A 12362-nucleotide genomic window follows, 5' to 3' on the forward strand; every position below is an offset into this window, starting at 1 on the left:
AGGGGGGACAGGTTTGCTGGTCTGATAGAGCCTTATGGAACCACTGAGACTATGGCCCCTAGCTGCCCTTCAGGTCTGGAATTGAACCCACACCTGTGCCTTCCAGCCAAACAAAAGACAGGCATATGAGTTGAACATTTACCTGAGGTAGATACACTCCTTGGACAGAACAATCAGAGAAAGAAGGGCTGTTTATGCACAGGGAGACAGCTCAGGAGGTTGGAGTGCATGGAGGGATGGACACAGGGAAGAGTTAACTGTTGGGAGAAGGTGGGATGGGAGCTGTTGCATTGTGGTAAATTGTAGTCAATGTCATGAGACAAAGTGTATGTGAACTGCTGTATGGAAAGTGAATTTGCTCTTTACTTTTCCACCCAAATCACAACAAAATAAAAACAAATAGTTCATGAGAGCCAAAATACAACCTTGATTATATCCCTCCTGAATTTGGAGACCATCTAAAGAACTGATTTGATGCATTGAACACCAGTGACTGAAAACCTGAAGAGTTGTGGGATAACATCAAGAACATCATCCATAAAGAAAGTAAAAGGTCATTAAAAAGACTAGAAAGGAAGAAAAGTCCAAAATGGATGTTAGAAGAGACTCTGAAACTTGCCCTTGAACAGAGAGTATCTAAAGTTAATGGAAGAATCAACAGGATAAAAGAGCTGAACAAGAGATTTCAAAGAACAGCTCAAGAAGATAAAGTCATTTATAATGAAATGTGCAAAGACCTGGAGTTGGAAAACCAGAAGGGAAGAACACACTCAGCATTTCTCAAGCTGAAAGAACTGAGGAAAAATTTAAGCCTTGAGTTGCAATATTGAAAGATTTTATGGGGCAATATATTGAATGGCAGGAAGCATCAAAAGAGAATGGATGGAATGCACAGTCACTACACCAAATAGAATTGGTAGGCGATCATTCATTTCAGGAGGTGGTATATGATCAAGACCCAATGGTCAAAGGAAGAAGTCAAAGCCGCACTGAAGGATTTGGCAAAAAACAAGGCTCTGGGAATTGACAGAATACCCATTGAGATGTTTCAACAAATGGATGCCGCACTGGAGGCACTCACTCGGTTATGCCAAGAGATTTGTCAGACAGCTACCTGGCCAACTGACTGGAAGAGATCCATATTTGTACCCATTCCAAAGAAAGGTGATCCCACAGAATATGGAAATTATTGAATAATATAATTGATATCACACACAAGTAAAATTTTACTGAAGATAATTCAAAAACAGTTGCAGTAGTATATTGACAGAGAACTTCCAGAAATGCAAGGTGGATTCAGAAAAGGACATGGAACGAGGGATATCATTGCTGATGTTAGGTGGATCTTGGCTAAAAACAAAGAATATCAGAAAGATGTTTACTTGTGTTTTATTGACTGTAAAAGCATTCAATTGTGTAGATTGTAACAAATTGTGGGTAACATTGAGAAGAATGGGGATTCCAAAACAATTATGTTCATGAGCAACCTGTACATAGGCCAGGAGGTTGTCGTTCAAATGGAACAAGGCGATGCTGCATGGTTTTAAATCAGGAAGGGAATGTGTCAGGGCTGTATCCTTTCACCACACTTATTCAATCTGTATGCTGAGCAAATAATCTGAGAAGCTGGACTATATTAAGAAGAATGTGGCATTGGGATTGGAGGAAGGCTCATTAAACAATCTGAGATACTCAGACCACACAACTTTACTTGCTCAAAGTGAGGATGACTTGGAGCACTTACTGATGAAGATTAAAGACTATACTCTGCAGTATGATTTACATCTCAATTTAAAGAAAACAAAAATCCTCACAACTGGACCAATAAGCAGCATTATGATAGATGGAGAAAAGGTTTAAGTTGTCAAAGACTTCATATTACTTGGTTCTACAATCAACGCCAATGGAAGCAGCAGTCAAAACATCAAAAGACATATTGCTTTGGGAAAATCTGTTGCAAAAGACCTTTTTCAAGCACTGAAGAGCAAAGATATCTCCTTGAAGACTAAAATGTGCCTAACCCAAGCCATGTTATTTGCAGTCGCCTTATATGCATGGAAAGCTGGACAGTGAATAAGGAAGACTGAAGAAGAGTTGATGCTTTTGAGTTGTGGTGTTGGCAAAGAATGCTGAAAATGCTGTGGACTGCTAAAAGAACTAACAAATCTGTCCTGGAAGAAGTGAAGCTGGCATGCTCCTTGGAAGTGAGAATGGCCAGACTTTGTCTCACCTACTTTGGTCATGTTGTCAGAAGGGACCATTCTCTGGAGAAGGATGTCATGCTTGGTAAAGTGGAGAGTCAATGAAGAAGGGGAAGACCCTCAACAAGATGGATTGACATGGTGGCTGCAGCAATGGGCTCAGCTTTAGTAGGGATCATCAGGTTGGCACAGGACCGGGCAATGTTCCATAACTGGAACATAAGGTCACTAGGAGTCTGAGATGACTTGACAGCATATAACAACAAAGAACAACATATGAAAAGAGACTAAATATCATTAGTCATCAGGGAAATGCAAATCAAAATGACATGATATATCACTTAACACTCCCTAGAATGACTGCTAACCAGAAGGCTGGTGGTTCAAATCCACCAGCCACTCCTCAGAAGGAAGGTTGGGCAATCTACTTCCGTAGTGATACCGGTAGCCTTGGAAACCCAAGGAGGCATTGCTATGAGTCAGGTCTGACTTCACAGCACATAACAACAACAGAATGACTATAATGAAAAAGATATTAAATGTTGATGAGGTTGTGGAGAAATAGGAATTCTCAATAGATTCCTGGTTGAAAAATAATCTAGCTCTTACTCAAAAGGTTAAACATAGAGTTACCTTGCTGTTGATGTTGTTAGTTGCCATTGAATCAATTCCAAGTTATGGCAACCCCATGTGTGCAGAGTAGAACTAGTCCATAAGGTTGTCAAGGCTATGATGTTTCAGAAGTAGATCAACAGGCTTTTCTTCCAAGTGCCTCTGGGTGGGTTTGAACCACTATTCTTTTGGTTAGTAGTTGAGCATTTAACTGTTTGTGTCACCCAGGAACTCCTTAAAGTTAACATAGGACTGAACAAGTGCACTCAAGAAAAATGAGAACATACATCCTGTACACTAATGTTTATAGCAGCATTATACAGGATAGCCAAAATGTGGAAACAACTCAAATGTTCTTCAACTGGTAAATGTGAGACTTTGACTTGGAAATGAGTCATACATGGAGAGAAGTGGGTCATATGTGGAAAGAACAAAATGTGTCATATCCATGCAATAGAATATTATTTAGCAATAAGGAATGAGGTACTGATACATGCTACAACATGATACAACATGGATGCACCTTGAAAACATTATGCTAAGTAAAGGAAAACATTCACAAAATACCACGTATTGTTTGATCTCATCTATATAAAATATCCAGAATAGGCAAATTATAGAATGTAAATCAGTAGTAGCCAAGGGCTGAGGGTGGGGACTAAGGAGAATGGGGAATAACTGCTAATGGGTATAAAGTTGTTTTGTTTTGTTTTTTTCTCCTGAGATGATGAAAATGCTCTAATATTGACTGCAGTGACAATATAACTCTGTGAATATATTAAAAATCATTGACTTGTACACTTAAAAAATTTTTTTTTTTTAATTGTGATTTGGGTGAAAGTTTACAGAGCAAATTGGTTTTCCATTCAACAAGTCATACATATTTTGTTTTGTGGCATTCATTGCAGTCTCCACAATGTAAAAGCACTCTTCCCACCTCTTCCCTGTGTTTACCATTTCCATCCATCCTTCTTTCCTATCCCTTCCTGCCTTCTGAGCTTTGTTGTTGTTAGGTGGCCTGGAGTCGTAGCTGACTGAGCTTTATTCCCGGGCAAATGCTGCCCTTTTGATCTCTCATATGGTTGATTGTTTTAAGGACTGCCTACCTCTCTGGTGTTACTATTCACCTTATAAACCTATCTATCTTTTGGCTTGGAAGGAAGTTTGGGCAATCTACTTCCATAGTGATACTGCCTCGGAAACCCAAGGAGGGGTCGGTATGAGTCGAAAATGACTCGATGGGGTTTAGAGTTATCATTTGGCTGAAAGTTGAGCCACAGGGTGAATTCAGTTCCAGGCTTGAAGGGTGACTAAGGGGGTTTCAATAGTCTTTATCAGACCAATAATACTGGTCTTTTTATTATTTTCAGTTTTGTTCCACATTTTTCTCCCATTCTATCCAGGGTCTTCCAGGGTCTTCTAGTGTGATCCCTTTCAGAGCAGGCAGCAGTGGTAGCCGTCACCAACTAGTTCTTCTGGTCTCAGGTCATAGAGGCTTAGGTTCATGTGGTCCACTAGTTCTTTGGACTAATTTTTTCCTTATGTCATTGATTTTTCTTTGCTCTTCTTAGCCCTGGATGGGGAGAATTATACACTTTAAATGGGTGAAATATATGGTATGTGAATTATATCTCAATGAAGTTATTTTAGAAAAGAATGTGTGCATGTTTGTGCAAGTTACTAATTAAATACACAGGGGGAAAAGTAAAGTTATGACTTAGGGATGCCCCATGATACCATGACCCTAAACCTGTCAACCAAAGAACCAAACCCCATGAGGTGTTTGGTTGTACATAAGCAGCCTAAGCAGCTACTTTTTTTGGGGGGGGTGGTTAGTTTTTGTACACACATCACACAACTTTTGCCAATCCATCTTTTTACAGGTATAGAACTTACTGACAGCGATTACGATAATCAGCTGTGGACCCAAATGTCTTATTCCCTAAGTGCTGTTATTACAGAAATATCACAAGTGGATGGCCTTAACAAATGGAAATTTATTCTCTTACAGTTTAAGAGTCTGGAAGTCTGAATTCAGAGTGCTTTCTCTAGAGGCTGGATGGAACCCCTCAACTTTGGACTTCAGCTCTGTCTTCCAGGCCCATTAGAGCAAGCTGGAGGTTTCTCCTGACTCCAGCTGCTGGCTGCCGAGGCTGACCAATATAAGATTGGTAGGTAAAATGGCAGACTGCTGGCTCACAGGCTGCATAGGCAACAATCTCAAGATTGGTAGGCAACATGGCAGGCCACTAGTTCAAGTCCAAGAACTGGAGATGATGAATTGTGAACCAAATGCAGGATCCTTTCCATGTATACTGGAAACAGGCTACACCTCAAAGGAAACTCCCCTCCAATGAACTAACTGCTCACAGCAGATTCTACCATGGAAATGATTACACCACATCCAGACTTATCATGGGGAATAACTACATCCAGCTGCCAAGCCTCTCAAAATCCTGGCCCAGACAAGTTGACACACAACCTTAGCTACCACACTTACCCTTAATCAATGTGATTTTTCAGTCATTGTTAACACCCTTGTCACCCTTCTCTTCTGCACCTGGTAACCACTAATAAACTTTGGTTTCTATTCATTTGCCTTTTCTTGTCTTTTTTATGTAAGTGAGGCTGTGATAGTTGGGGGGGGGGGTGTCAACTTGACTGAACCATGATTCTGAGTGGTTTAAGCAGTTGTGATGTGGTTATTCCCATGACGAGATCTGATATATATGCTTTAAGCCACCAATCAGTCGAAAGGGAGTTTCCCTAGGGGTGTGGCCTGCTTCATATGTATGTGTGTGTGTATATATATGGATATATAGACATCCTGGGAAAATTCAGGAACCTTCTGTGGAATTGGATCCTGTTGTGCTGTCTACAACTGTCTGTGAGCAAACAATCCACCACTGTGCCTGGTGATCTTGGATTGGTTGTCTGGTGAAGTCAATAGCCATTATACTGCCTGCCAACCTTGAGCTCCTCAGGCTCTGCAGCTGCATGAGTTTGGATAAGCCTACAGCTTGACGTTTGATCCAAGAATGTGGCACTTGCCAGCCTCTATTACTGTGTGAGCTGTTTTCCTAAGATAAATTTAGCCAGCCACTTCTTGGAAGGAAGATTGGGCAATCTACTTCTGTAGTGATACAGCCTCGGAAACCCAAGGAGGGGGTCGTTGTGAGTTGGAGCCAACTAGTCGGCAGTGAGGTTTGTTTTTCTTTTTTGGTATATCTAAGCTTTGTGGAGCTCTGGTGGCATAGAGTCTAAGGCATTTGACTGCTAGCCAGAAGGCTGGTGGTTCAAACCCACTATCCACTCCTCGAAAGGAAGATAGGGCAATGTACTTCCATAGAGATACTGCTTCAGAAACTCAAGAAGGGGTCACTATGAGTTGTAATCGACTTGACAGCAGTGAGTTTTTTTTTTTTTTTAAAATAAAAAATGCCTTTTGTATGCAATTTATTTATCTGTTCTACTCTATGCAATTACAAACAAAGCAGTAAGGAACTTTCATCAAGTGTGAAGGGACTTCTCAGATTTATATGCTATGGTAGGTTACATAGAACATGACCATGTTCACCTTTTAAGCTGAAAAGACAAATAGTTATCTGAAGTGGCTCTAGTAATTTATTTTCCCATTAGCAATGGATGAGAATTTAGGTTGTCAAAGCTTGGTATTGTCCAACTTTAAATTGTGTCCCTCCAGTACATATGAAATAGTATTCCATTGTGCTTTAACTTATATTCCCCCTGTTACTAATGAGATTGAACATCTCTTTATCACCTCTACACCAAACTACCTGTTCCAGGTACTAATTCTTTTCTGGTTATATAAATTGCAACTATTTTCTTCTAGTTTATAGCTTATCTTTTCACTTTCTTTATGGTATATTTTGATTTACACAAGTTAATTTCAATTAAGTTAGATTTATCAAACTCTTTTGACATGTTTTTGTGTGTTACTTATGAAATCCTTTCCTACTTTAAGTTCATAAAGTTATTCTTTATTTCCATAAATCTGCATTTTCCATTTAAGTCTTCAACCCACCTGAGATTGTTTGGTATAGAGTGTGAATTAGGGGTAACTTTTCCTCAATATGTATTATCAATTGTCCCTATTTTATTTACTGAACAGTACATCCTTTTCCCATTCATCTGCAATGCGTTCTGTGACAAATCATGTTTCTGTATATTTGGATCTCTCTTAATCTATAGGTTTCTTTGTTCCTTTGCAGGTATCAGAGTTTTTAAATTACTTTAGCTGTGTAATACATCTTCATATCTGGAAAGCCAAGTTCCCCTATGTTGTTCTTGTACGAGTGACTAGTTATGCTTTACGCTTTGCTCTTCCATCTACTTTTAGAATCTATTTATCAAGTTCCATGCCAAAGCCTGCTAGGGATTTGATTAAGATTGCATTGGGTTGGGATTTGATCAGTTTGAGGAGCCATTTAGCTTGAATCAACTGGAAAGATACTTTAGGAAAAATTACCAATCAGTTGCCATTGAGTTGACTGTAATTCATGGAAACCTCACTTGTGTCAGAGTAGGACTGTGCTCCATACAGTTTTCAAGAGATGATTTTTTGGAAATAGATTTCCAGGCCTTTCTTACAAGGCACCTTCCTGGACTCCAACCTTTCGGTTAGCAGCCCAGAGCTTTAACAGTTTGCACAACATGGGACTCCTGAAAAAAGGAGAGGTGCAAGGAATAGTCCACTATATCTTGGGGACCCTTTGATAATTTCCTCTAAATGTACTTACTTTGCTCCCTGCCTTTTCTTCATCTGTTTGAGAAGATTCAAAGAATTAATTAAAGATGAGTAAAGAGTAGGCATCTATTCAACGGTTTTATCAGCCACTGTTTACTCTGGTGTATTTTTAGGAGAGGGAAACACTATTCGGAAAAGTGGAATTCAAAGTAGAGGTTGAGGAGAAAGAGAGAGCAGGAAGAAGAATGAAGGGAAGATTTTTTACTGGAGGAGAGAGGACAGTGATTTTGCTGATAGTTGAAACTACCGCTCCTTCTGCCTGTTAAGCTTTGAAGTTCAAGGAGAGGATTCCTTCATAGGGACTGGGGAAGACTTCAGAGAGAAGGTGGCATTTGATTTGAGAGCGCAACAGCGTGGGTGAGTTCCACTGTTACTATATCTGGGGCCTCAGGTGGGGCTGTGGCAGGTGGGGTTGGAGAAGAATGGGTATGGGCATTCCAGGCACACGGAACAGCACATGTAGGAAACAAAGAAGTGATATGTTTGCATGAGGCACTAGGTAGTTAATTTGGAGCGGGAAATACAGATGAAAAGATAAGCAGTGCTCCGATTGTGTAAGATCATGAATCCCAAGGTAAGGACTTTGGACTTTATCCTAAGACGCCAGTAGAGGCTCTTGAACAGAATAGAGGGATCTGAAGTGTATGGGCTTCAGGAAAGTAATTGGGGCTGCAGTGAATCAAGGTACAGTGTGGTGCTGTTCTGGCGAACAGAACAGCGGGGTGGAGGGGGGGGCGGAGCGGGGAGTACTGTCTGTTCACCTGCAGGGGGCGAGCCGCAGGGTGGAACACACACCCCGTCTCCTTTCTTGCTGTCTCGGCTCTGAAGCATCGCTCTCAAAACTCAGCTAGCCGGCCTGTACGTGACAACCTCGGGCCTCAGCTAAGTCGGCCTTGACACACCCCCATGCGTCACGTCCGCTCTAGGGTGGGTTGGCGGGGTCTGAAAGGGACACGAGCGGAAACCTCTGCGCCTGCGCTTGAAGACGGAGTAGGCGGTTAATGTTGAGGAATGTATGGTGTCTTATTTGTCTTGGCGGAGAAGACCAGGGGTCTTCCGCGTCCTCACTCCCACTCATCGTAGCCCAACGCTGCTACTTCTCACTTCACGTATAAGTGTTTTGTGTTGTTCCTCAAGTGCTCCCTCAGGGCGCCAGGCCCTGAGATCTCAGCTGAGAAACGCTGAGTCTCTTCACTGAAGTTTCCCTCTAGCTGCTTGCTCTCCGTCTGCGGCTAAAACTTTCAAGCTAGTGAAAAGCTGATCATGCCAGCCTCGGTTGTAATCCATATTTCTAAGTCTTGTTTCCTCTGTAGTCAAATCGGAAACTCGGGAATTTGAGGGACCTTGGACATCAAGTCCAACTTCCTAACCCTCCCAGATATCCCAAGTGAGTGAACGTGAGGTTTTTAGAGGTCAGGCAGAGAGGGCAGGAAGAAGAATGAAAATCGGTGGTTCCCTGAAGTCAGTTCGGATTATGCAGTCTTCCTCCCTGAAAGTTTCCTCCAAGCAACTTACTTCCCCCCCCACACACACACACACGTATATTTATTTAGTGAATGATTACTTTATGCTAGGTACTGAAGAGCTTGGGAGATACAATGATGAACATAAGAATTGCTGATCTCTTGGAGTTTAACATTCTAGTAGGGAAGACCAATAACTAACAATACAGGCTGTGATTAAGTTCCAGCAAGGAAATAACAGACGGGAACAATTTAGAGTTATCAGAGAAGGCTTTTGGGGATGATGAGGTTTAGAACCAGCCAAGTGAACAGCTTGGAGCAGATTGAGTTCCAGGCTGAGGGAAAACAAACCCCTTGAAGCAGGAAAGAGGTTGGTGTTTTCTAGGAATGGACAGAAGGCTAGCGTGAGGACTATGGTGAGCCAGGTTTGGAGTGGTGAGAAGAGGTTGAGAATGTAAACAGGAGCCAGATGCACAGCAAATGTGGGACATGGTAAGAAGCTTGAACTGTCTTAAAAAGCAATGGGAAGCCAAGGAAGAGTTTGTGGCAGAGTTCAATCACTAAGAACCACACAAATCGTTTTTCTGTATTACCACCCCAAAGACTCCTGCCTTAGAGCCAATTCCGACTCAGCGACCCAATAGGACAGAGTAGTACTGCCCCCCGTAGGATTTTCAAGGCTGTAAATTACTTGGATCCACAATCAGCACCCATGGAAGTCAACAAATCAAATGACATATTGCATTGGCCAAATCTGCCATGAAACATCTCTTTATAGTATTAAAACAGCAAAGATTTCACCTTGAAGACTAAGGTGCACCTGACCCAAGCCATGGTATTTTCAACCATCCTATGGAGCTCTGGTAGCATAGTGCGTAAGGCACTTGACTGCTAACCAGAAGGCTGGTGGTTCAAACTCACCAGCCACTCCTAGGAAGGAAGATGGGGCAATCTACTTCTGTAGTGATATTGCCTTGGAAACCCAAGGAGGGGTCACTATGAGTCCGTCCGACTTGATGGCACATAACAACAACAACATACACATATAAAAGCTGGACAATGAAAAAGGAAGACAAGAAGAATTGATGTCTTAAAATAATTGTGTTGGCAAAGAATATCGGACATACCATGAACTGCCAGAAGAACAAATAAACCTGTCTTGGAGGAAGTACAGTCAAAATGCTCCTCCTAAGTGAGGATAGTGAGACTTAGTTTTGTGTAATTTGGACATGTTTTCAGGAGGGATCAAGGAACTCTTGTGGTGTGGTAGTTAAGGCATTTGGTTGCTAACCAAAAGGTTAGTGGTTCAAACCCACCAGATATTCTGCAGAAGAAAGACAGGGCAGTCTGTTTCTGTAAAAAATTTACAGCTTTGGAAACCCAGTGGGAGTTGTTATGAGTTGGAATCAACTTGATGGCAGTGAGTTTGGTTTTATCAGGAGAGACCAGTCCCTGGAGAAGGACGTCATGATTGGTAAAGTAGAGGGTCCAGAAAAAAGAGAATGATTATCAGTGAGATGGCTGGACACAGTGGCTGCAACAGTGGGCTCAAACATATCAATGATTGTGAGGATGGCATAGGACTGGGCAATGCTTCATTCTGTTGTACGTAAGATCACTGAGTTGGAAGCAACTCGATGATACCTAACAGCACAAAAACAAAATGTTTACAGAAGCAGACTGCCATATCTTTCTGCTGGGGAGAAGCTGGTGAGTTAGCAGCTGAATGCTTTAACCACTGTGCCACCAGGGCTCCTTCCATATCAGTCCTTTATATACTTGAAAAGACTCCTTCTCATGCCCTCAACTCCTTCTAAGGTATGGTTTTTCTACTCTTTCTTACCAGAGGTTTTATGAATGGAATTAAAAATATCATTCTTACATAAAATGTCATTCTTTGCATAAGATTTTTTATGTAAATCACATGTGTACATTTCAAAAGAAAAGGTCCTAAGATTTTTATCAAATTCTCAAAAGAGGTCCTGCAAAGATTAAGAACCACTGCTTAAACATTTTTCAGCAATGTCAACTTTTTTAACCCTGGCTACTAGTTTAACTATTTCCTCGTATATGAAGTGAAAACAGTAGGGTTGCTATGAGGATTAAATGGGATGATCAAAAAATGTTGAATGATAAACTATGAGGTGCCTGCCAGAGAGTGCTGCCGTTATAAAACACATCCCTGGGATGGAGGGACAATTTACAGATCACTGTACCTTCAGCATTCCACCAGTATTCACTAAGTGCCTATTCTGTGTAATGCCGCTGGTGAAAAAGATCTGCCTTCCAGGAGTTATCTATTATTATCTAGTCAAAATAGTCAGGAAAGGTACAAAACAGGATAGACTGCCGAAAATAACGCTCAGGTTACAGGACAACCCCTGTCCTTCTGTGCACGTTATATGCCTGTTCATGTTATTTAAGTGGATGGGTAATATGTGAGAAAATTACAGTAAACAACCTGAGGGGTTTATATAAGTACTCAGGGATTTGGGATCCTCATAAGGAGTCTCAGTTTCCACTGGAGGACTTCATATTTTAAGTGGGTTTTAAAAATGTACAGACGAGATATAGAAACACACAGAGAAAATCAATACTATACGTACACATTTTGCACAGTGAGTGAAAACATTGCAATCACTTCTCCTAGGCCACTAATATTGAGTAGGCTCTGTGAGAAAGGAACTGAACCTTCTCTTTTGTCCAGTCTGTTTACTATACATTGCATGCTCTGGGCAATCCTTATCTTCATGTTCGGGAACAAAGTACACACAAATATACACCTCTTTCCGAAAACGAAAGGCCCAGGGTTCCTAGAGAAGGGTGAGATCCCAGGCGGTCCGACCACACAATGGGGGTCGCTTCATCGTAGCTGCCACAGCCAGGCCTTTCCCTCCCCCGTCACCCCCATCTCTCAGGCCCACTCCATTGGGGTCCGACTTCTCGGGGTTCCTTCGCCCCTCCCCTGGAGCTCCGGGGGCGCAGCCAAAGCCCGGCTGGGTACCCTCCCTCTCTCGCGCTTCTCTGCTCTTTCACTGGCGAGCCGGAAAACCCGGAGCGAACCAGCCCAGCCGGGCGGCGCATGCTCAGTGGCGAGCAGGTTCAGTTCGCAAGTAGGAAGCTCCAGCGCTACACCAGCCTCGGCGGCGGCCGCGGCAACACCTCAGGGCAGCTAGGCGGATTCCCAACAACGACCTCGGTCCCTTCCCTTTCCCCGCTAAACCTCGGCCCCAGCTCCGTCCCGCGCGGGACCTTGCGCTTTTTGGGGTCCCAGCTGCGCGGAGCCAGCGCCGCGGCCAGAGCGTCCCTCCACACCCC

This window comes from Orycteropus afer, unplaced genomic scaffold (assembly GCF_000298275.1).
Source record: "Orycteropus afer afer isolate SDZICR_OR568_19922 unplaced genomic scaffold, OryAfe1.0 scaffold00131, whole genome shotgun sequence".
Lineage (NCBI taxonomy): Eukaryota > Metazoa > Chordata > Mammalia > Tubulidentata > Orycteropodidae > Orycteropus > Orycteropus afer.